This window comes from Sus scrofa, chromosome 9 (genome assembly GCF_054392235.1).
Source record: "Sus scrofa isolate SSC_HxYL_T2T_F1_AM1 chromosome 9, Sscrofa_HxYL_maternal_Yorkshire_Landrace_v2.0, whole genome shotgun sequence".
Classification (NCBI taxonomy): Eukaryota; Metazoa; Chordata; class Mammalia; order Artiodactyla; family Suidae; genus Sus; species Sus scrofa.
In genome coordinates this window covers 99,222,691-99,249,583 of record NC_139391.1, presented here as the reverse complement: position 1 = coordinate 99,249,583, position 26,893 = coordinate 99,222,691, and the positions used below count along the sequence as shown (strand labels likewise).

The window sequence follows — 26,893 nt, the reverse complement described above, 5'->3', positions numbered from 1 at the left end:
TTATTACTTACTAAAATTTTGACCAGATATGATTTAAACTTTTATTAATGAATTAAATTATGATGAAACTATAATTTTCATATTCCTATAAAGTGAATTTTTGTAAAACAGAAGGGAATATATTTAGAAGTTAGAAAATGTAAGTTTTGGGACTATCACTGATGTCTTGTGAATTGGAGTAGTCATCTTTTCTAATACTATTACTAAGATGAAGAGATAGAGATAAATAAACATAAAAGCTCTTCCCAGTTTTAAAATATTTTAGTCTAAAGATTCTCAGAAGAATCCAGAGCACTAAACATCACAACCATGAAAAACACAAACACACGCATGCATTCAGATGTTCACACAATCATACCTTAATTTTGGAAGTAAAGAATCTATTGCATATCAGTGCCAGTCATATTCAGGTAATAACTGTGCTCTTTGACATTTCTCTAAGAACTCCAAGTATTATTTAGATAAAGAAAAATAAGTTAGATCTTTGTAATATTAAATCTGAAAAGTCATAAGCTACATATTTTTTCTATGGAAAGTTTTACACTAATTTTCCAACTGATAGGATTGAAAATTCTGGTTCAAGGAAATAATTGTTATATGTGCATATTGCTTTTCCTCCTTCTGAACATATAGTTAAAATCAAAGAAAATGAAGTAGAAGGGTATAATATCATAACATAAGGAAGAACAATGAGGTACCATGAGGGGATAAACATTTCAACATGATTTTAATCCTAGAGAACTGGTCAATGAGAGTTAACCAAAGACTGAGGGCAGAGGAAGACGTAGCCTAAGTACTTAGATGGATCAAGCCAAAATTAAGACATTCTCTCATGGATAACCTTGGAGAAGGTCAGTATTCAAAAATGCCAGGAAGAAGTCTGGCTAGATGTGAGTCAGGGAAGAAAACAAATATCAATGAAACTGTCTGGAATAGTAAACTTCTCCTCTCTAACACTGATGAAAAACCTTTAGCACGGAAAACTGACTTCTGCCACCCAGAAGAAATAAGTAAAAAGAAGAAAAAAGAAATAAAGTTAGTGGTCACAGGGAAAAAACTCTACATATTGGCATTTAGGCTCCCCATATATAAAAACCAGCCTCATCCTCCAGTCACACACTGGAGCATTGTAACCTCATAAGAACCCCACACTGAAATATATGGTGTTCCTGGGTCCTTCTTTCATCATCTCTGAAACATGGCATAGAGAGAACAAGATATGTAAACGGTTAAGTCTTTTAGTGAATATTTTTAGAGAATATTTTTAGAGAAATATTAGAAAATATTATATGCAAATAAATAGTGATATTATTCAAAATAAAATAAATGATATTGAGACAGATGTATTGAAAATTGAAAAATGAAAGTATGGTTACTGAAAATCAGGTAGTAAAAAGGGCAAATAGACAATATGTTGAGAAAGAAGAAATTAGTAATGGATAGAAAATATAAGGAGAGAGATGATAAAGAACACAGAAAATCAGTGTATGCTGTTGAACATATGTCTAATAGGGGTTTTAGAAAGGGCAAAATGAATAAGGGTGTCTTCGTTAGAAGGAGCATCTCAAAACCCAGGAATACAAGTGGAAATATAAATCTTGATTTTGCGATCAACAATTGTGAAATTGCAGAAAACTGAAAATAAATAAATTTAGAAGTTTTTTTTCCTTTGTCAAGAGGAATGGGAGTGAGGAGGAATGAGGCTGAAGAAAGAGTTACCTGTAAAGGAATGGGAATTGAAAAAATGTTGGTATAGTCATCATAAGCACTAGATTGTAGTTGACAATGAAGGATTGTTGGTTTAAAATTGTCTCTCAGAATTTAACATAGTGTTCAATATCTTCAATTAAGTTTGATCCAGAATAATATTTTCACACATGAGAGGAATCAGAGAACTTCCTCCCACACATTTTATATTTGGAAATTTATTTTTTTTTATTTTATTGACACATAGTTACCTTATAGTGTTTTATTAGTTTCAGGTGTACAGTAAAGTGAATCAGTAATACATATACATGTATCTGTTGTTTTTTTTTTTTCCCATATAGGTTGTTACAGACTGTTGAATAGACTTCCTGGTGCTATACAGTAGATTATTGCTAATTATTTTATGTACACTGTGTATAAGTTATCCCCATTCTCCTAATTTATCCCTCTCTCTGATTGTTTCCCCTATGGTCATCATTAAGTTTGATTTTGAAAACTTTGAGTTTGTTTCTGTTTTATAAGTAAATTATTTTTTTGTTTTTATTAGATTTTTTTATATTTTGTTTTTATTAGTTCTTTTCATTTTTATTGGATTACACATGTAAGTGACATCAAATGATGTTTACCTTTCTCTGTCTCACTTACTTCACTTAGTGTGATCATCTCTAGGTCAATCCATTTTCCTGCAAAATTTCATCCTTTTTATGGCTGTGTAATATTCCATTGAATATATGAACCACATCTTTATTTTTTCTGTCAGTGGACTTTTAGATTGCTTCCATGTCTTGGTTATTATAAATAGTGTTACAGTGAATATTGGGATACATGTATCTTTTCTTTTTTTTAATTTTTATTATAGTTTATTTACAATGCTCTGTCAATTTCTGCTATATAGAAAAGTAACACAATCATACACATATATGCATTCTTTTTCTGACATTATCTATCATGTTCTATTACAAATGATTAGATATAATTCCCTGTGCTGTATAGTAGGACCTCATTGCTTATCCATTCTAAATATAATAGTTTGTGTCTACTAACCCCAAACTCCCAGTTCATCCCACTCCCTCCTTCTCCCCTTTGGCAACCACAAGTCTGTTCTCAATGTCCATGGATTTTTTTTTTTTTCCTGTTCTGTGGATTGGATCATTTTTGCCATATTTTAGATTCCACATATTAGTGATATTATATGGTATTTGTCTTTCTTTTTATTATTTATTTAGTATGAGAACCTCTAGTTGCAGAGTTCCCATCGTGGAGCAGCTGAAATGAATCTGACTAGGAACCATGAGGTTGTGGGTTTTATCCCTGGCCTTGCTTGATGGGTTAATGATCCGGCATTGCCGTGAGCTGTGGTATAGGTCACAGGCACAGCTTGGATCTGATGTGGCTGTGATGTAGGCCAGCAGCTACAGTTCCAATTAGACTCCCAGCCTGGGAACCTCTATGTGCTGTGGGTGTGGCCCTAAAAAAAGACAAAAGAGAAAAAAAAAAAAAAAGAGAGAGAATCTCTAGTTGAACCTATGTTGCTACGAATGGCATTATTTTGTTCCTTTTATGACTAAGTGATATTCCGTTGTTATACATACCACATTTTAAAATCCATTCATCTGTCAATAAACATTTACATTGTTTTCATGTCTTGGCTATTGTGAATAGTGCTGCAGTGAACATAGGGGTGCATGTATCTTTTTAAATGGAAATTTTGTCCAGATATATGCGCAGGCGTGGGATTGCTCTATCTTTGTGGTCAGAAAAGTTGCTTGAAATAATGTCTATACTCTTAAATTTGTTGGGGTTGATTCTGTGCTATGGTATGTGATCAATCCTTGAGAATGTTCCATGTGAATTTGAAAAGAATGTGTATTCTTGTTTTTTTGTTTTTTTTTTTTGAAGTAATGTCCTAAAAACATAAATTAAGTCTAACTTTTCTATCGTGTTATTTAGGATCTCTGTTGCCCTACTGATTTTCATTCTAGAGGATCTGTCCACTGATGTAAATGTGGTGTTAAAATTTGCTACTATTATTGTACTCACATCAATTTATCCTTTTATGTCTGCTAGTATTTGTTGCATGTATTTGAATTCTCCTATATTAGGGACATATGGGTTGACAAGTATAATATACTCTTCTTTAACTAATCCTTTTATTACATAATGTCCTTCATTGTCTTTTCTTTTTGGCCTTTGTTTTAAAGTCTATTTTGTCTGATATGAGTATTGTGACTCCTACTTTCCTGTTACTTCCACTCACATGAAATATCTTTTTGCATCCCCTCACTTTCAATTTATATGTGTCCTTTGCCCTAAGGTGAGTCTCCTGTAGACAGCATATTGTAGGCTCTTGTTTTTTTATCCAGTTTACCACTCTGTCTTTTGATTGAAGTATTCAATCTATTTACATTTAAGAACATTATTGATAAATGTGTATTTATTGCCATTTTAAATCCTGTTTCCAGCTGATTCTATGATTCTCCTTTGTTCCTTTCTTTTTTGGTTGATGATTTCCTTTTATTTTATGCTTGCGTCTTTTTTTTTTTCTTTTTTAGTTTTTGTGAATATATTATTTAGTTTTATTTTTTATTTTTTTTTTTTATTTTCCCACTGTACAGCAAGGGGGTCAGGTTATCCTTAGATGTATACATTGCAGTTACAGTTTTTTCCCCCACCCTTTCTTCTGTTGCGACATGAGTATCTAGACATAGTTCTCAATGCTATTCAGCAGGATCTCCTTGTAAATCTATTCTAGGTTGTGTCTGATAAGCCCAAGCTCCCGATCCCTCCCACTCCCTCCCCCTCCCATCAGGCAACCACAAATCTCTTCTCCAGGTCCATGATTTTCTTTTCTGAGGAGATGTTCATTTGTGCTGGATATTAGATTCCAGTTATAAGTGATATCATATGGTATTTGTCTTTGTCTTTCTGGCTCATTTCACTCAGTATGAGATTCTCTAGTTCCATCCATGTTGCTGCAAATGGCATTATGTCGTTCTTTTTTATGGCTGAGTAGTATTCCATTGTGTATATATACCACCTCTTCCGAATCCAGTCATCTGTTGATGGACATTTGGGTTGTTTCCATGTCCTGGCTATTTTGAATAGTGCTGCAATGAACATGCGGGTGCATGTGTCTCTTTTAAGTAGAGCTTTGTCCGGATAGATGCCCAAGAGTGGGATTGCAGGGTCATATGGAAGTTCTATGTATAGATTTCTAAGGTATCTCCAAACTGTTCTCCATAGTGGCTGTACCAGTTTACATTCCCACCAACAGTGCAGGAGGGTTCCCTTTTCTCCACAGCCCCTCCAGCACTTGTTATTTGTGGATGTATTAATGATAGCCATTCTGACTGGTGTGAGGTGGTATCTCATGGTAGTTGATTTGCATTTCTCTTATAATCAGCGATGTTGAGCATTTTTTCATGTTTTTGTTGGCCATCTGTATATCTTCTTTGGAGAAATGTCTATTCACGTCTTTTGCCCATTTTTCCATTGATTGATTGGTTTTTTTGCTGTTGGGTTGTATAAGTTGCTTATATATTCTAGAGATTAAGCCCTTGTCAGTTGCATCATTTGAAACTATTTTCTCCCATTCTGTAAGTTGTCTATTTAGTTTTAATTTGTGGTTTCCCTGTATTTAAGTATCTTAACCCCTTCCTATATCTGCTTGATTTAGCCTGAGAGTCATATAGCCTCAAACACATTCTAAAAAAAGTCTAGATTTTCTAACTTCCTTCCACATATGTTATGATTTTGAGGTCTTTTTTTTTTTACATTTTCATGTTTATACTTTTTCTGTTCCCTGTGTTTTTATAATCACTTTTACAAATAGATTTTTTTTTCTTTTAGATCAGTATACTAGCCTATTTAAGTGATTACTTTGCAATTGTGATTCCCTCCATCTTATATTTTCTTCTTTCCCATTTAGAGGAGAACTTTCAGTATTTCTTTTAGAATAGGTTTAGAATTGCTGGGTGCTTTTGGTTTTTGTTTGTCAAAGAAATTATTTATTTTTTCTTATATTTTAAATGATATTCTTATAGGATCAGGTATTCTACACTACAATTTTTTTTTTCCTTTTAGAACTTTGAATATATCTTGCCACTTTCTTCTGGCCTGTGGTGTTCTGTAGAGAAATCAGCTGATAGCATTATTGAGGGTTTTGTAAATAAAAATGAGTTTTCAATAGATGCCATATCTTTTTCAAATTTCTAGAACAATTTAAGACAGGTATTGCATGTTAAGAGAAGTGTGGGAAAGTAATTACAGGGAGAAAAAGCTATACTAGAAATAATAATTATTGAACACTTTCTGAATTGGCAGAGAAGATAATTTATGATGTTACATCAAGATAAACACTGTGTCCTGATTTAACTCAAAATAATGTCATAATTAAATTTGGAAAATGAGGAGTTCCCATTGTGGCTCAGCATGTTATGAACGTGACTAGTATCCACGAGGATGTGGGTTTGATCCCTGGCCTCACTCATTGGGTTAAAGATTTAGCATTGTTATGAGCTGTGACGTAGGTTACAGACATGTCAGATCCTGTGTTGCTGTGGCTGTGGCGTAGGTGGGCAGCTGCAACTCTGATTTGACCCCTGGTCTGGGAGCTTCCATATGAAGTGGGTTCAGCCCTAAAAAGACAAAAAAAAAAAAAAAAACCCTCAAAAAACAAAAAACAAAAAAAATTGAAAGATGAGTGAAGGAGTTGATTATGTCTTGAGAAATAAACCACCTCTACCATAGAGAAAATCAATGAGTCAAAATTAACCACATAAGCATTCAGTTTTTAAATATAGAATTAAAAGCAGGCATGGAATTTGGAATTTCACTTTTTGTTAAAATTCCTACTGCTTTTTTTAAGCACATATAAGATTATTTTTTGATAAATTTTCAAACCAATTTTTTCATACTGTGATTATTAATATAATCAATTTCATAACATATTTGTTGATACTCCTAACTACAGTATCATAAATAGTGGCAAATAGCATGGACAATTGTAATAACAATAAATAAAGTACTTAGAATGACTTTCTGGATCACATCTCACTATGTCTTTTCAAAACCCAAATGACACTGTTTTGCTATACATAAAGTCTTATTTTTGTGCCTGATTCTTTAGGATACAAATGCCAGCTGTTTTTATATTTTGATTTGTTTTTTAAAAAATTTATTATATAACATTTTATGTCATTCCAACTTCAAGCTAGAAGGCATTAACAGTCCTCAAGGTACAGATTCATGGCATTTCCTTGTGGAACATTCAAAATTTCCTTGAAAAATGAAGGCAGTTGTTTAAGTTTTTCAGAAAATCAAAAAATAAAAATAAAACACTGTTACTTCATTTGCATTAGCCTCAAAAACTTGTTAACATCATCCTGTAGTGTGTTAATAGAACTCAGGCATCTGTTGATATCCCAAGGGCAATTTTTTTTAATTTATTTATTTTTATTTTTTTAAGGGCCACACCAGTGGCATATAGAGGTTCCCAGGCTAGGGCTTGAATCAGAGCTATAGCCACTAGCCTATGCCACAGCCATAGCAATGTTGGATCTGAGCCGCATCTGCAACCTACACACAGCTCACAGCAGCGCAGGATCTCTAACCCACTGAGCGAAGACAGGGATCGAACCAGCGTCCGCATGGTTTACTAGTCAGATTCATTTCCACTGAGCCATGATGGGAACTCACCAAGAGCAAATTTTAAAACTAAATTGTTGGCATCCTCATGTGGCACAGCAGCTGTCATATCAGCAGCTTGGGTTGCTGCTGTGGCAATTTTTTAATCCCTGGCTCAGGATCTTCTATATGCCATGGATATGGCCAAAAAATAAACCAAACTAAACTAAGCTAAATTCTCAAAATCATGGACTGATGTCAGCCTGAGTTAGCTTGGAATTCCACTCCTAACTTGGGATGTCTTGAGCAAGTATTTATTCTGTCCCTTTATGGTTTCCTCATATGGGAAATAGTATTAATCATTTCTACCTTCCGTATATGACATTACATGTAAATGGTTTTGCACTATTCCTGATACAGATTAAGTCTGTAATTCATGGTAGGGCCATGCTGTGGTTGCTGCCCCTGATGGTTCTGGTAAACTTTATCATCATTGCAAACTTCAGTTTTCTCAACAGAGCTTTTGTTTTTTTCTGGAGTATTAGTTGACAGATGTGATATCACTAATTCTCCCTTCAAGCTAAAAATATGCCTGGCTGCAGAAATGTCAACAGCAGACAGATAGTTAGGCTGAAAGATATGACATTATGAGAAATCCAAGGTATGGCCACAGAAGAATATAACTGTATCCCTTAGGGCACTTATAAAATGACTTTATAGCTAATTCCAAATGAGCTGCTACACTGAAGAGATGTCATCCATCAAGAAGTGTCATGTAGCTGATGACTGAGAAAGACAATATACATTTGATAATTTAAGATTTGGTATGTCTTAGAAAATATTTTATATTCATATTACTGATAATATAAATACATATTGAAGAGAAAATATATAGTAATAGGAGAACTGCACATTTACTCATAATACCTCTTATAAATGCATAAATTTTGTTTTCTCTAGATACCCAAATTTGCTCACAACTTTATAGCTTTCTGGATTTTAAATGGAGAAATAAAATATTTTAACGCTAATATATGATGTCACAGTCTTTACAAATATTAACATCCATATTAATGTCTTAGTCACTTTTGAATTAATATTCTGCCTTTCAAATGCCCTCATCCTGTTCTGATTTTCATCAGGATGACCTCATGACATACTGAGTTCTTCAATGTCCTCATGGTGACAGTGGAGAAGAAGACCTTGAGTCTTTTTTTTTTTCTCAATACCCCTTTCATCTGACCTGTGGTATAGATGGTGTAGTACAGATTCTATTCTGGTGACCACGGAGATACGACTTCCCAGCTTATCCTCCATGGGCAGTATTCTGGCATCTATTTCTAGATGCCATGGTACAAACTGTTTGTCCCTAGTCATTAAATCTTTCCTTTTAACTGTTTCAGCCTGTCTGTAATCCTTGTAACCTCTTCATTGCCACACTGAAACTTCTAGATCTTATTCTATCCTCCACATACATTTTTTTGGGGATTTAAGACAGATATCTTAGGCTCACTGTTGAACCCCACTGGCATTGTTGGACATTTTTGTTTTACTATATATTGAATGTCCAGGTAGTGAAATTATTTCCAAGAACTTATTGAAATGTAGTCTGTTTATCAATCTTTATTTCTGTCTGAAATTCCACAAATCCTAATATCTAGTAAAGTGTCTAAGAGCAACAATGAATTAATAATAATTAAATGAATAAATCAAACAAGCATCAGTTAATGAGGTGAGCAAGTTAATTAATTGAGGAATGGGAAAAATAGGCTATAAAATTGCAGTAAAAGTAGATTTGTATATTAATACTTAATAGATTTAATAAGTATGTGATTTTTTGGGTACCAAATGTCAGCTCATTAAGATGGATCATTTGCAAAAATGATGAAAGCATAGCTCATCTGTAGTAAAAGGTGAATTAAATGATATAAAAATGACCTTGAAATATGTAGAAATGACTGAGGAAGTCTGATCTCAGGTAGCAGAAGGGTCATTGCTGCTGATATTGAAATTGTAAAAAACTTCAGCAGGATGGCAGTGGAAGCTGTCAGCTTCCTGATGAAGTCATCAAGGAGAGGGGTTGAATTTTGTGTGTCTATCACTGACACTGCATGTGATGAAGCTGGAGTTAGTTTTAGTGAAGAATTTCCAAAAAAATGATTGCTACTTGGGGTGGTAAGTGTGGTCTACAATTAGCATGGAAATCTACTGAGTATTTTAATGTCTGGGAAAGTTAGAAAATGGAATACTCCAGTGAAGAGAGCTGAAAGAGAGAGTAAAATTTCAATGAAAACAAAGGAGTTTTTTCCATGTCTTGGCTATTGTGAATAGTGCTGCAATGAACATGCAGGTGCATGTATCTTTTTTAAGGAAAGTTTTGTCCAGATACATGCCCAAGAGTGGGATTTCTGGGTCATATGGCAGTTCTATGTATAGTTTTCTAAGGACTTCCAAACTGTTCTCCACAGTGGTTGTACCAGCTTACATTCCCACCAACAGTGTAAGAGGGTTCCCTTTTTTCCACACCCCCTCCAGCATTTGTTATGGTGGACTTATTAATGATGGCCATTGATAGATGATTGGATTAGGAGGATGTGGTATATATACACACTGGAATACTACTCAGCCATAAAAAAGAACAAAATAATGCCATTTACAGCAACATGGATGGGACTGGAGACTCTCATACTGAGTGAAGTAAGTCAGAAAGACAAAGACCAATACCATACTTATATCTGGAATCTAATATATGGCCAAAATGAAACTTTACACAGAAAAGGAAATCATGGACTTGGAGAATAGACTTGTGGTTGCCAAGGGGGAGGAGGAAGGGGAGGAAGTAGGATAGACTGGGAGTTTGAGGTTAATAGATGCAAAGTATTGCCTTTGGAATGGATTAGCAATGAGATCCTGCTGTGTAGCCCTGGAAACTATGTCTAGTCACTTATGACGGAATATGATAGTGTGAGAAAAAAGAATGTATGCATGTTTGTGTACCTGGGTCACCATACTGTACAGTAGGAAAAAATAATGTATTGGGGAAAAAAAGAAAGGAGTTCAATTATTGCCTATAGAAATATTAGACAATACTAGAAAATATATTTTAATAGTATACTCTTACTATGATTTTCATTGGAAAAGCCCAGTAGTATCTATGAATATGAGAATAGGATGACGAACAAATTAATGGAATAGTGGTACAAAGATTGAATAAAGTATTAGGGAGGTAGACTTCTCTCACAGTAAGTAAAATGAAGGAAGTAAAAGTCCAGGAAGAAACTAATAGTGGCATGGAGTTGATAGTGGCTAGGTAAGGAGCACAAATGATATATAGAAGTTTTAATAGTGAGACTAGTGGAGGGGTAACCAAACATAGACTGTAGTTGTCAGTTTTTGTGTGGCAGAATTGCTCATAAGTCTTGTGATAAGCTATCTTGAGAAAGTCATGAAAAATGCCATATATTACAGCTTTACTTAGGAATAATCATGAATATTTTTATTAGTGTTCTTTGTTCGTTAATTTGCTTTTGTAAATGAAGGGTTAATGAATTAAATGGAGGCCGCTATCAGTTTTTCTTAAATTTTATTTTTTTATACCCCAAATATATGCCAGTATTCTACAAACAATTTAATTGTTCTTTCTTTAAACCATGAAAATGCATAAGAAATACAACTAAATTCAATAAATACAAGAATATTTTTTTGAACAAATACAAATAAATTTGAAACAGAGTCACATGGCGACCTTAAGAACACTTAAGAACTTAAACACCGGCAAAATGGCAATACACAATACTATAAAAGTCATAAAATATAGGAAGAACACAAAATATTATCTGGCAGATCCATTATTCTGATGATTTTCTATACTCTGAGGTACTAAGATGAAATTTCAGTTTCCAAAAGTTGCAAGCTAAAGCGCAAGTTAAGTAGAAATTAATGTCTAAGATTTTTATAGAAAAAAAAAAACCTTATTTTCCATCTCTTTCCTTTTAGTCCAGATGGGGTGATTCTTGTCTGGCCTGTCCTTCATCCAAATTCTCCTAATGGTTTTTAAATTTGTGATTCGTATATCCTTTCTATTTAGAAGTGCTCCAAGAGATTCCTTTCTCAGTCCCAGTCTCCTTGGGCATTAAGAATGTCATTTTCATGTATATATTCTTTTTTCTCACATTATTATGCTCCATCATGTATGTGTAACTGGGTCACCATGCTGTAAAGTAGGGAAAAAAAATGTTTTGGGGAAATAACAATTAATTACAATTAAAAAATTTTTTAAATTTAAAACATTTTAAAAAAAGAGTGTCATTTCCTACCACACCCACCCACTCCCCTTTTATGGATTCAAAGAGTAGTATATGATGAGCTTACATGGTATGTTCATGTAGATTAATGGAGCCAAAATAAGAAACTAATCTTTCCATTCTAAATTAAGATATTGTATAAAAACTTGTTAGTATTCTTCATTTCCTCCCTCTCATATTCAACATCTGGCATCATCATCAAACTGAAATTTCTCCATACCTCAGATCTAAAATCCCATTTTTCTCCTGCCAACTTGTCACTAACTTTCTCAGAGTGGCTTTGATTGACATTTTTTTCTATCTGTACCTTGTTAGTATGCAAAATGAAATTATTTCTCAGCCTTAATTGTATACAACATGCTATAATTAGTTCATCCTAGAATTACAAAATCAAATGCAAATTATAGATTATGCTGAAAAATTAAAGATTTTCCCAGTTCAAGGAGTGACCATGAGTTTGCCTTGCATACTATCTTACAATACCTCATGTACAAACACTGATAGAGAGGAATATAAGATAGTTCCTTTAGAGGCTTCATTACAGTTATTTCCTCCTTTCATTTTAGTTGCATTAAATTATTATCAATTTTGTCAGTACTTCATTGGCAAAGAGAGAATCTAGATAAATCAGGATCAGCCATTTATCTTTCTCTAAAAGACAAGTAGAGAGAAGGCAACATGGCACACTAACTGAACTCAGTTAAGGGATAAAAATTTTACTTCTCATTCTGGCATTAACTTCCTTGAGACCTTCAGAGATCATATGAGCCTCAGGTTGCACAATAGTAGAAGAGTATAATTTTAACTGTTCCACCTATCTTAGCAATAAGTGTTAAACTGAGTCAAAGGAGATGGCCAATTTGGTAGATCTTTGAAAAATATAGAGCATTTTAGAAATGCCATGTATCAATAAAATGGCCACATCTCTACTCTCTCTTTTTTTTTTTTTTTATTTCACTTTTACTATTCCAGGACAAAAAACAAACAAACCAAAAGAACATATAAAACCCCAAACTTGATTTGTTTCAAATCTTTGAATTCTCTGCTAACTTCTGGGCTATCTTACGTGCCATGATCTTTAACCAAGAGACTTTTTTGTGTGTGTGTGTGTGGTATCACTTTAAAGTGGCAGCAAAATTTAGAAGGGAGAGGTTACAGGATGAGGCTCCTCTGTCTGACCATAGCATATTTTTCAGAAACTAGGGGTTCACTTTTTTTTTGAGGGGAGGATAAAATTTCTTTTTTCTCTCTCTTTTTTTTTTTTTTTTTTTTTTGTCTTTTGCCTTTTTAGGGCCGCACCTACGGCATATGGAGGTTCCCAGGCTAGGGGTTGAACTGGAGCTTTTGCGGCCGGCCTACACCTCAGCCACAGAAGTGCCAGATCAGAGCCAAGTCTGTGACCTACACCACAGCTCACAGCAACGCCAGATCCCCAACCCACTGAGCAAGGCCAGGGATCGAATCTACAACCTCATGGTTCCTGATAGGATTCGTTTCCACTGCGCCTCAACATGAGCGCCTAATTTCTGTTTATTTCTTCCTATTTATTTATTTAACAGGTTGGAGTCTAATATGCAAAAAAATGATACCTGCACATATTTAGTGAATTTCTTGGATGCAAAAGAGAATAAAAGCATTGACTAAGAAAGGGCTCATGAATCTGCTGCAAGTATAATATTTCACATATTATGGTTGAACAAAGTTATCAAAATTCTGTCTTGGACTAATGTGCTAGATTAAGGACTCCATTTTATCATATGATCTATGAATAAGAAGCTCAGTACACACCCTGTAGGTAAGTCCACATGTTCTTAGCACACTTTCAACATGCATTTCATGAGGTTCTGGATTCTTTATGAAATTACTTTGAGTAAAAAATAGTGACAGCAACAGTGATCAAAGTTTTATCAAGAGAAATGAGTTTTTCTAGGTTTGGATATTATTAAGCATGAAAATATCAAGGATAAGACAATAAAAAATATTTTACTGAGCAAACAACCCAATAAAAAATTGGCCAGAGGACCTAAATAAACATTAATCCAAAGAAGACATATAGATGGTCAACAGGCACATGAAAAGATGCTCAACATACTAATTATTAGAGAAATGCAAATTAAAACCACAATGAGTTACCACCTCAAACCAGTCAGAATGGCTATCATCAAAAAGTCTGCAGATAATAAATGCTGGAGATGGTGTGGAGAAAAACGAACCCTCCTACCTTGTTGGTAGAAATGTAAATTTATACAGCCATTATGGAAAATAGTATGGAGGTTCCTTAGAAAACAATAACTAGAGCTATCATGTAATACAACAATCCCATTCCTGGGCATATATCCAGAAAAGGTGAAAACAGAAATCCAAAAAGATACGTGTACCCCAATGTTCATAGCAGCTCTATTTACAATAGCCAAGATATAGAAATAACCCAAGTGTCTATCAATAGATGATAGGCTTAGGAGGATGTGTTATGTATATACATCGGAATATTACTCAGCCATAAAAAATGAAATACTGCTATTTGCAGCAATGTGCACGGGCCTAGAGAACGTTATGTTTAGTGAAATGTCAGAGAAAAACAAATATTATGTGATATCACTTAAATGAGGAATCTAAAAAAATACTACAAATGAATCTATTTACAAACAGAAGTAGACTTACAGACCTAGAAAACAAATTGATGGTTACCAAAGGGGAAAGAAAGGAGGGCAAGGAAAATTAGGAGTATGAGCACAACAGATTAAAAACCACTATACATAAAATAGATAAGCAGTAAGAATTTACTGTACAACACAGGGAACTATATTTAATATCTTATAATAACCTATCATAGAAAATAATGGAATCACTTTACTGTGTATCTGAAACTAACACAATATTATAAATCAACCATACTTCAATTTAAAAAAACTGCAGCATTCCTATAGCTTAAGTTCAGTGAGAGGATGGATTAGTACCTTATAGGGAATATACTGATCCTTACAACCACTTTTTCACTTTTTCTATTTTCTGAGCCACCGTGGTTTTCCTGCTGGGCATATTCATTTTTAATCATGTTTTGATTGTGCTATTTTGCTGTCCTCTATATTATCATCTGTGTACAACCCCTTGCTTCTTTATTCCCTTGAGTTTGTTTGGGAGTACAAGGTCTCTTGGCCTAGCTTCGTTTGTTTGTTTGTTTGTTTTAACCTTGTGCCAGGTACCTCACCATCTGGACATCCTACTCTATTATCTGCCAATCACACTGAGGTCTCAAATTCAACATTTCTCTTCTCAGACATGTGGGGTTTTTTTTTGTTTTTTGGTTTTTTTCTGTTGTCACTGTTTGATTTTTGCTTTTTAGGGCCACACACATAGCATATGGAAGTTCCCAGGCTAGGGGTTAAGTCAGAGTGGAGCTACAGGTGCTAACCTATGCCATAGCCACAGCAGATCTGAGCCACGTCTGTGACCTAAATTGCAGCTCATGGCAACGCAGACCCTTAACCCAGTGAAAGAGGCCAGGAATCAAATTTGCATCCTTATGGATACTAGTCGGGTTCTGCTGAGCTACAATGGGAACAAATATTTGCTTGTTTTTTAATGAAAAAGCAAGAAGCAAAGCACAGCAGTTATTGTACATTTTCCTAATTCATGACTATTTGAACTCTAGATCAGCTTCTTTCCATTGATATTGAATTGTTCTCTATTTACTTTATTTTTTAATAAAGAACTGTGGAGTTAAATATGTTATGGTATTAAGGCAGGAATAAGATCAACCACATAATACAGGTCTGGCTATTTGTGCATCAGCTAGCTTCCCATCGCAATGCTTACAAGTGTTATTTGACAGTGCATCAAAGTGAAAAAATATTCATTATTCACTCCTATGAATTCCAATTTTTGTCAAATCTTTACTTAGTTACACACTTATCTACTTACTTAACCTTTATGACTTGATAGGAAATGAGGTATCTTTTTTTAGTCTTTTAATAAAGTTGTACTGTAATGGTGGTATTTTTAAATGTCAAAGCAGTTGAGAATCTAGACATGTAAAATCTCTACATAAACAAGCAAATTTCACATAACATATATTTTTGAATGAAAATGAGAAGTCAAGTGTATTTTCCTACTTCCTCTTTTATAGATTCTTCCTTTAACACACACACACACACACACACACACACACACGCACACACACACAAAGCTCTTTGCTGCTTTTGTTCCCCAGCATTCATAGAGGACATACTCTTGCTGTTTCAAATCCTTTTCTGTACACAGCAGATAAAAACTGCACTGAGACTGATAACATTAAAAATCCTCAAAGTGTTTAGTGAAAAATATGTGGGCACAGCTTCTGGCAGGAATAGACTTCAGCACTCAGTGATAATAGATAATCTCCTCGCAAATACTACCCACAAGGCCAAACCGTCCTGCCATCAAACTTTACATTTAATACATGAAATTAATCACTCTGGTTATCAGTTAGCATCGTGGTTTTTCAAAGGCAGCCCTAGGTCTACACAGCCTGGGTCCTATGGGATGGTTATCACTCACCCTTTAGGAGGACATACCTAAGGCTTTAGTGTGCCAGATTCCCTATGGCCAATGGTCCTCTGTAAGGCGGAACTATTTTCCTGCTATCATCACTTGGAGGAGAAGAGAAAAGCACTTCTATAATTTCTTCCTCTTACTTAACATAAGCCCTATCTCCACCAAATCATAAAACATTGAGGTGTAACTATGTCTGAAGTTTCCAAAAGTACAGATATCCTTCCTCCTGTTTTTTGATGAAATCTGCTTTGACCATTTTACTAGATGGCTACTTTATTCACCAGTGATTTCAGCAAAACAGGACTCATTAAATTCAATCATTTTTTCACTCACTGAGCATTTATTCCATACTGCTGTGAAGTTAGAAAAATAAAAAGCAAAAACTCTAACTCTCATGAATTTTACATTTTACTGAGGAAAAAAACTCCAGTAAAAAGACATGATGTTTTATATCAGTAAGTGTCATAGGTGAGAACAAAGCAAGAAATGGGGAAAGGAATTACTGAAGAGAATGATGATGTTCAATTTTAAAGAAGTTGGTTAGGAAAGGTCTAATCAGAGGAGGTCTCTGGGGAACAAACCCTATAGAGGAGAGTGCAGGTGTTATTGATAGCAGAGCTTTCTAGGCAAAACAAACACAAACTAAGCACCTATATATGTAAAAGCCTTTAGTTGCACATTGCCTAAGTGTGTTTAAAGAGCAAAGATCCAGTGGCATTAAAACTGAATGAATAAAGGGAATGATAATAATAGGATAGGAGTTCACAGAGGTCATTTAGTTGGAGGAGAAAAGTATAGGGCTTGTTAAGACATTGTAGGATGTTGCAATGATTTTTTGTTTTCACTCTGAGTGGTATCGGAAGCCAGTACTGGGTTTTGAAGCATAGAAGTGGTGTTATATGACTGATAATTTTAAAAGTATATATCTATCTATATATTGATTTCAATAGATATATAAATGTGGGTATTTTTCCCCCCAGAAGCTTAGTGGGGAATACAAATTCAGGTCAAGATCAGAAGCAGGGAACAAATTAGAAGGTCAATGCATTATCCAGATTAGAAATAATGTGGGTTTGGACCATGTCACTCTGGTGGATGTATTAACAATTAATTGAATTTTAAATATATTTTGAAAGTGGAGTTGACAGGATTTACTGACAAATTTAGTGTTAGTTATAAAAGAAGGAGAAGAATCAAGGACGACAACAGGAGTTTTAGTCTAAACATCAAAAGAATGGTATGGCTGTAATTAAGATGGAGGAAAGTTCAAGAGAAGCAGGCTTTGCAGGATATGGCAAGTCTGTTTCGGAAATGTTAGGTTTGAAATCCTTTTGAATACTTAGGTAGAACTACTGAGTGGGTGGTATTTCTTGAGGATAAATTCAGGATTTAGGGGAGAGGTCCAGGCAGAAGAATACTTTTTTAAAAGTGAAGTATAGTTGATTTACCTTGTTAGATTAGTTTCGGGTGTATAGCCAAGTGATTCAGTTTTATGTGTGTATATTATTTGTTTTCATATTCTTTCCCATTATGGTTTATTACAGGGTAATGAATATAGTTTCTTATGCCATACAATAGGATCTTGTTATTTATCTATTTTACACACAGTACTTTGTATATGCTAATCCCAAACTCCTAATTTATCCCTCCCCCACTCCCTTTCCCCTTTGGTAGCCGTAAATTTGTTTTCCATGTCTGTGAGTCTTTTTGCTTTGTAAGTTCATTTGGGTTGTATTTTAGTTTCCGCATATAAGTGATAGTATGTGATAGTTGCCTTTCTCTTTCTGACAAATTTTACTTAGTATGATAATCTCTAGGTCCACCTATGTTGCTAAAAATGACATTATTTCATTCTTTGTTATGACTAAGTAGTGTTCCATTATGTGTGTGTGCGTATGTATGACACATTTATCCATTCATCTGGGGATGGATATTTAGGTTGCTTCCAGCTCAGACATGGAGAATACTTTTATAGTACATCAACATTCAGATAATATTTGAAGTCATGATTACTTTTAATATAAGGGGTAATAAAATTATACTGATCATTTATACAGGCCATCAATATCAATCAGTCACGGCAATGCCATACAAACTACCAATAGCCAAAATTGATGCAAAAGTATATTTCAGCTAAATATCAAAAATGTTTAAGCAAATACTTTGGAATATTGAAATAGTTTGCATATAATGAAATGAATAAAAGTGTTATTTTTCAGCAAAAAGTGAATCGTTACTATAGTAGTTTTAATTTTTCTTTTTATAACCCACAAACACATTAAATTATAAGTAATGGGCTTTACATCATTATATAGCCATTGGACGCTGGGAATGGAGAGGTTAATACAGAAAAAAAGATGCATCTCTGTGGTTTTTCCTTTAGTGGAGAATCAGGTGTCCCTGCTGTGTGAATAAAACAGCATGGTATAGGGAGAAGAAAATTGAATTTAATGATCTTTGAGTTACTTTGTATTTCAAAAATCTTACGATTTTCTATTGATGGCTGCTATATATAAGGATATTTGCAGTTTTTTAGATTCCTGGAAAATTTTATAGTGCAGTTTCTCCCTAAAAGCTACTGATTTTATTGTTTGGGATTTTAATAATATTCAGACTCATCAAAAAACTGTAGATCACTTTTTACATCTCTCAAAGATAAACTATTTTTGGAAAGTAATTCCCCAAATACATATTGCATACCTTATAAAAAAGACTTGCATTCCTCTTCTCTGAATTCGTTTGCCAATAATTCCATGTAATTTCATACAACTCCCATCCTTCTTCAGTAGATAGAAAAGTATAAAAAAGAAAGAACAGCAGATTTCAAAGGTCTCTCAGGCCTGTAAAGACTTCTCCTTTATGGCTTTTATGGGATAGACTCTCTCATGTCATATTTTTAACATGGTTCTAATAGTAAATGTTTATTGACTTCTTTTACTCCAGCCAATTTTCTCTATATAACCCATCATGTTGTATGATGTTAATTCATTACAATGATGAAATACCCCATTGGAAGTATGAGTGTACTGCTGAACTCAGGAAAGCAACAAAAGCATTTTTATTGGTACCATTTACACACCTGGTGAAAGGTCACTAAATTGGCCTATAAAAAATTCTCAAAGACACTTATCAGATTGCTTGGAACACAGAGTGATCTTTGAGGTTTGCATTGTAAAAGCACATCATGCAGCATCATTAAACAACACGATTATTTTAAGAACAAAATGAATTTTCCTTACTTCTGACTCTTTTGAAATCATATTCTCTTGTGACTAAATAGAAAGGGAAAAATAATGCCTTTGGCAAAAGTGAAAGTGTTTAACACAAGTAAAGAACCATGCAAATAGAAGAAAGACACCATCTGTACTTTTGACAAAGTGCTAATGCAACTTATTTTGCTGATTAAATACTAGTTTTTCTGATTGCAAATGTTTATTTTGTTGAGCATGTTATTTTAATAAGCAAGACGGCATTGAGTTCTTTTTTCCCACTAATAAGTTTAACATTTCCATCTAGTTTAATTTTCTAGTTAAGTGATTAAGAGCTCCCAAGATATTCCCACTTCAGCTCCTAATGCCCTTACAATCTGATCTCCCACAGAGCTTATTTCAACCAAGCAAGGTAAATCTTTAAGCTGTGTGTCACATGTGGGAAGAGTTTTTATTTTAATGTTTTATTTATTTATATTCCTTTCACAGAAGTCCTGTACCAGAAAATCAAGAATCCTGGTTTTTTGTCCTTTCTTTTTTTTTTTTTTTAAGCTAGAACCAATATATCCCTTCCAAAAATCAATCCTTGGACTTTTCTCCAAATGTTTGTAGGGAATTCCAGTTATTGCTGTTCATTTCATATATATTTTTTTTAATTATTTTCCCACTGTACAGCAAGGGGGTCAGGTCATCCTTAGATGTATACATTGCAGTTGCAGTTTTTTCCCCCCCATATTTTCTTTTTTTAATTTTACACTTAAGTTTCCTGGGCAAGTGCTAGAACCCTGAGAAATTTGAAATTAAGCATTACTTGTGTTTCTTTTCCTCTCTTTACTTATCACAGTACTTTTTTAAGATAGACATATCTAAAGATTTCTGCACCCCTCCCTCACCACCACCAGCTTGACTGGACTCCCTCCTCAACTTTCATTTTGGGCAGCAGAAATAATCACTCTACTTATATATATTCCAGTTCACATTACATTGTTTTCTGCCTAACAAACTAAGAAACAGATATTTGTGCTAGAGATAATGTGAAGTGGCTGAAGTTCCTCTCTGTGCCTTCCTAAAATTGAGGTTTGTTAAAATATATTCTTCTCTTACAATACAAACTTAGGACTGATTGGAGCAGATATTTAGAAGCAAGCTGGACTTTCTTCCATAATCTAAATTATTGTACAGATGCATTCTCTACCCTTGCCTCATCATGGTGAGGTAATTTCTGGTTTTTTTTTTTTGTTGTTGTTGTTGTTGTTGTTTTTGTTTTTCTGTTTGTTTGTTTGTTTTTGGTCTGCTATGCATAAGGCTAATGAAAAGACAAATGAGCAGGGTGGAAGAGAGTCTGGAAAGGAGAGAGTGGTAGTCTGAGCCTTATTAAAACAAACTCTTGTCTGAAACTCAGACAAAAGCCTAGTTTCATGAGGCCATATAAGGATCTAGCATGACACTGGGGTACTCCTCTTCTCAAATTACAATGTGTTCTCAAGAGTTTTTGACAAATAAGTTGTCCTCCAAGCAAAGATACTTCAGGAAATTGGAATTCACTAAGGGGAACATCCACAGTGTTTTCAGTGAATGGGGGGATTTATTCAATCATTCCACAAAAGTTTTGAGTTCCCATAATATTTATTGATGAGTAAGACAATTAGTAAGTATTGTACACTCATACATTTGCTTATGATTTAGAAACTTCTAATGATGTGCAGTGTTCTTTTATTTTGAACACATGGTATTAAGAAATATCACTGGTAATAAAATGGGTTTTATTCCTGAAATTTATTTCATTTGTGTAAAAGTGATGTATATATCTAGTAAACAAAAATTAAATAGTTCTGGGAGATTAATTTTAAAAAAGAGCCACATCCTACTCCACCCTTTATGCTCCTCAGAGACTATCAACACTTTTTCTTTTTCTCTTTGACTGGTTCCATCCTGCCTCAAAATAAATGCTTAACACTACTAATTCTTGACTTAACTGGAATGTCTCTTCTTTTTTTTCTTAGGTTGGATCCACTCTTTCCTCAAACCCCTGTCTTTTAAACGCCATCCCTTATTACTTCTGAGTTTTTTTGAATTTGCTAGAGCATAACTTCAAGCAACATCCCAAGAAAAGTGTATGAGAGGTAAATTTTGTGAATCTTTTTTGTTTGAAAGTGTCTTGATTCTACTACCTAAAATGTTAACACTTTGACTGCTTATGTAAGTATATGTTGACTCATTTTAAACAGAGTTCTAAAATAATTGATATTACTCATTTGCATCCTCCCTCTGCTTTTACATTCTTTGATCTATTCCAATATTTCTGTGTGAGTTTTTTATTTACAGGTGACTGGATTCCCAATCAATTCCTTTTATTTTTGTTCTTTCTTTTCTCATGTCTACATTAGTCAATAGTTAAATTTTAAAGTCTTCTATTTGATTTTTATTTTAAAAATAATTTTGTCAATCATGTTTTTAGATCCAGTGTGGTCAGGAAAAAACAATCTACTATAGGCTTTATTGTTGAAATTCAGAAGCAAAAGCTTTTTTAAGGGGCCTGGAGCCTTACCCACTACCAAGATTACAAAGTAGTAGTAGTAATATAATTATCGTTAACATCATCATCATTCCAGTATTGGTGATTATGGAAAGCTGTTGAGTTTATTAATACAAACTTCTTGGAGGGTACTCGTTTAGTAAATACCAAGATCTGTAACAATATATATATTTCCTAACCACAGACCACATATCTTTACTTCTGGAAATTTATACTTATGAAATTATGACACCAAGAATACCACCAAAAGTATATTTAAGAATAGGATAAGTAATGATAAATATTTGGGAAATATACCAATAAATTATACTTAAGTGCAAGTAACAGAGGATCCAGTGCAGAGTGCTGAATTAATAACATGACTTAATATTTAAAATTAAATATATTAAAATACAGAGATTCAGCATTAGTTAATTTCATGGTTCAATGATATCATTAAGAATTCAGATTTTAAAAAAATGAATTCAGATTTAAATCTCATTTTCTTTGCTCATTGGTTTTGTCTGCAAATAAACACTGACAAGGATTATGGTGACACATGATTGGTTGGACTAATCAAGCTTTACGTAAATCTCTGAAAATGTAATCAACATATGTGTATATTCATTACATAAGTTTGAGGTTACACCATTATGATTTGATACCTGTATATACTACAAAGTGATCATCACAAGACTAGTTGCTGTCACCATACAGTTGGTTCCCTTCTTCCATTATTCCCTCCCACCAACCCCCTTCCCTTTGGGTAACCACTTATCTGTTCTCTGTGTATATGAATGTGTTTTTGCTTTATTTTGTTTAGATTCACATACGAGTGAATATGTGTACCCCTATATGCATATGAGTGAAGTCATATGTTACTTGTCTTTCCCTGACTTATTTCATTAAGCACAGTACATTCAAGGTCCCAAGTTGTTGCGAATGGTAGGATTTTATTCTATTTTTACTGCTGAGCAGTATTCCATTGTATATCTATTCTCCATCTTCTTTATAAATTCATATATTGATAGACACTTAGATTTTTCCTATATCTTGTCTATTTTAAATACTGCTGCAGTGAATATAGGGGTGCATAGATCTTTTCAAATCAGTGAGTTTTTTTTCTTCAGGTAAATACCCAGAAGTGCAATGTATGGGCCATATGGTAGTTCTATTCTTAATTTTTTGAGAAATTTCCATACTGTTTTCCACAGTGGCTACACCCATTTACATTCCTATGAACAGTGCATGAGGTTTCCGTTTTCTTTACATGCTCTCCACTGTTCGTTATTTCTTGTCTTTTCATAATTACCATTCTACTGATATGAGGCAGTATGTTATTGTGCTTTTGAATTGCATTTCCCTGATAATTAGTGATGTTGAATATCTCTTCATGAGCCTGTTGCCCATCTCTATGTCTTCTTAGAAAACAATTTATTCAGATCCTCTGCCCATTTTTTATGAGATTATTTGTGGATTTTTTTTTTTTAGGTTGTTTATATTCTTTGGATATTTTGGATATTTTACCCTTTATTGCATATATGATTTTGAAACATTTTCTCTCATTTAGTAGGTTACATTTTGATGGTTTCCTTCACTGTGCAGAAAACTTTTGATTCGATGTGGTACCAATTGTTTATTTTTGCTTTTGTTTCCCTTGCCTCTGGAGTCACATCTACAAAAACATTGCTAAGGCCAATGTCAATGAATTTATTGTCTATGTTTACTTCTAGGAGGTTTGAGACTGGAGTATCCAGTCTTAAATTAAGGTCTTTAATCCATTTTGAGTTTACTTTTTTATATGGTGTTAGAAAATATTCTTTCTTTTTATTTCTTTGTTCCTGTGGTGCATGGAAGTTCCCAATTTAGGGGTCATATTGGGGCTGCAGCTGATGGCCTACACCACAGCCACAGCAATGTGGGATCCAAGCCACATCTGTGACCTAGACCTCAGCTTACAGCAATGCCAGATCCTTAACCTACTGAGCAAGGCCAGGGATCAAACCTGCATCCTCATGGATATTAGTCAGGTTTGTTACCACTGAGCCACGATGGGAAGTCCAGAGAATATTCGAATTCAATTCTTTTACAGGCAGTCCAATTTTTCCAGTACCACTTATTAAAGACTGTCTTTTCCATAGTGTATATTCTAATTCTTGCCTCTTTTGTCATAGATTTATTGACCATAACTGTGTGGATTTATTTCTGGGCTCTCTATTCTGTTCCATTGATCTATGTGGCTGTTTTTCTGCCAGTACCGTAATGTTTTGATTACTTTAACATTGTAATACAGTCTGAAATCAGTGAGCATGATTCTTCTAGCTCTGTTCTTCTTTCTTAAGATTGTTTTGTCCATTCAGAGTTTTTGTAATTTCATTCAGACTTTAGAATTATTTGTTCTAATTCTGTGAAATAAGCCATTGGAAGTCTGACAGGGGGTTAATTGAACCTTTAGATTGCTTTGGATAGTATCGACATTTTAACAGTACTTACCCTTCAGTGCATGAAGATGGAATATCTTTCTTTCACCTCCTTTGTTAAACTTATTCTAGGTATTTATTCATTTTGGTGCTATTGTATGTAGGATTGTTTTCATAATTTTGCTGATAATTCATTATTAGTGTATAGAAATGTCACTGATTTCTGCATATTGATTATATACCTTGCACCTTTACTGAGTTGAATACCGAGTTCAATTTATTAGTCCTAACAGTTTTCTTGTAGAATCTTTAGGATCTGTATATAGAATCAAATTGTGACAGTTTTACTTCTTCATTTCTAATTTATAAGTCTTTTATTTCTTTTCCCTTCCAAATTACTGTGGCTAAAACTTCTGTGTTGTATAAAAGTGGCAATAGTGGGCATCTTTTTCTTGCTTTTCATCTTAGAACAAAAGCTGTCTGAGTATGATATTAGTGGTGAGTTTGTCATATATGGCATTTATAATGGTGAGGTACATTCCATCTATACTTACTTTATTGAGAGTTTTTATTGTAAATGGATGTTGAATTTTGTCAATTTTTTTCTTCATCTATTGGAATCATAGGATTTTTATCTTCCATTTTTTAATGCAATGTATTTGGAAATTTAAACCATTTGCACCCTTAAAATAAATTTCACTTGATCATGGTGTATTATCACTTTAAAGTATTGTTAGATTTGAGAAGTAATCAGTATAATGTTTGCCAATTGGTATGGGGTTTAAGCTTGCAACTGGAATTGATTAGTTAAAGTTTTGACACTCCATATAACAGTACAGGAAATGAACCTAAAAAAGATCCAGAGCCAGGACCTACTAAGAAATGCTTTGGGGTAATTGACTTTAACTTTATTCAATCTCAGAAAGAATAGCCAATAATTGTTTTGATTTGCCTTATGCATAGCACCTAGTTAAACAGAAAAAAAATTCAAGTCTCTAGAGTAGTTAAGACAGAGTCAGGCAGCAGTTGTTAGGGGATAGTGACAGAGAACAGAAATAGAAAATCTTAAAAGCAAGCTCCTAAAACTTGGTCAAACTTCCCCATGAATAATTGGAATCATTTATCTATCACATAGCACTTACACCTCAGGTGAGATATTTTGGAGACCTAGAAGCTGACCTCTGGAAAAATTTCTTTTTTATATAATGATCTCTGTAACTGTCCATAACTTCTGTTACAAATGAAAAGTTTCATCCCCTATGTCCTTCAGATCTTTCTATTAATGATATAATCATGTTTCCTGATAATCATACAGACAGTATACTGTGCAACTCTAATAATTGCTGTAAGAGAATCGGAAAATACTTAGAATATAACCTTTTAAGAATAGACATTTCTGTCTTTATTAGTGCATTTTGTTTATAGCATGAACAGTGTTATCTTCTAAATTGGGAGTAGATGAGAAAGTAAGAAAAGGATTCAATCTGACTTAGAACTTCAGTTCAGATAAATAGTAATCAGTGAGTAAATCAGAGCCATGAATATTTAGGTATCTATAACTTCAGGGAGTGTTTCTGAAATTCATGTGATGTGAAAAATTCTTTGGAAAATTCTACAGAGTAAAAGAGAGCCACCATAGAGGCAACATCAGTATTGAAAGAGGTTAACTGAAGTTTGTTTCCTTCATATGAAGTTGTGATAAAAATATTAATTATGAACCAGTTTTATTTATCTACTTAATTTAATTAATTGAGTAACTAACCCTTTTACTACTAAAAGAATAAGCTCATGAGAGCTTAAAGGATTTGTTTTTTAAAATGCAAATGACAGAATTGGTACTGAGATAGCAAACTAAATCAAGAGGATAATAAACCTCAAGGGAAGTTATATAACTCAAGATTAATAGGTAAAGCACAGTCAATATCAAGCACTAATCATAGGTAACTTCAAATAGTCTGATTTTAGCACACCACAAATTAAAGTTAAAGAATTTTTGTGAGAGGAAGTTCTCCACTAGCCATCCCTGGGGTTTAGGAGACTATAATTTTTAAGCAAAGAGAAAGACAGAAGCTTGATTCACCTGCCAATATCTAATATTAGAGCATTATTCTTTCTTTTCCCTTTCTCACCAAACCCAGTAATTTGATCAGGTTTCACAAGATGTTTAAATTGCTGAGAACACAGAATATACTCAGATTCAACTGTAAAGTGTAGGTCATATAATTGAGGTCCCCTCTCCATTTAGAAAAAACATATATATATAGGATATCCAAATACCTTGTTTCTTAAAGCTATTATATACATTGAAGGCTAAGTACAAAGCCAAGAGAGGCCATTGATTGATTTGAATCCTAGTTAAAATATTTACTAATAATGTGATTCTGGTAAAGTCACTGAAAATGTCTAAGGCTCATTTTTTTTCTCTACTAATCTATATTCATTGAATCATTGAGAGAAATATATTAACTAAGGTATGGAAAAATTACATGAATTTTTCTGACAAGCTTACCTTATGTTCATAGATCACTCTCCAGGCCAAAAAAAAAATCCTAAAAACTATAGATAAAATGTGGCAAAATT

General features: G+C 33.7%; 1 protein-coding gene across 2 annotated transcripts in view; it reads left to right on the top strand.

Annotated features, from left to right (window-relative positions):
* The window catches only part of LOC106504979 (uncharacterized), a 980,193-nt gene that overhangs the window by 934,726 nt on the left and 18,574 nt on the right, over positions 1-26,893 (top strand). For both annotated transcript variants that reach the window (XR_014816006.1, XR_001298990.3), the window contains one exon: positions 21,382-21,501. The gene's annotated coding sequence lies outside the window, so the exon portion shown is untranslated. The remainder of the gene's footprint in view (positions 1-21,381; positions 21,502-26,893) is intronic.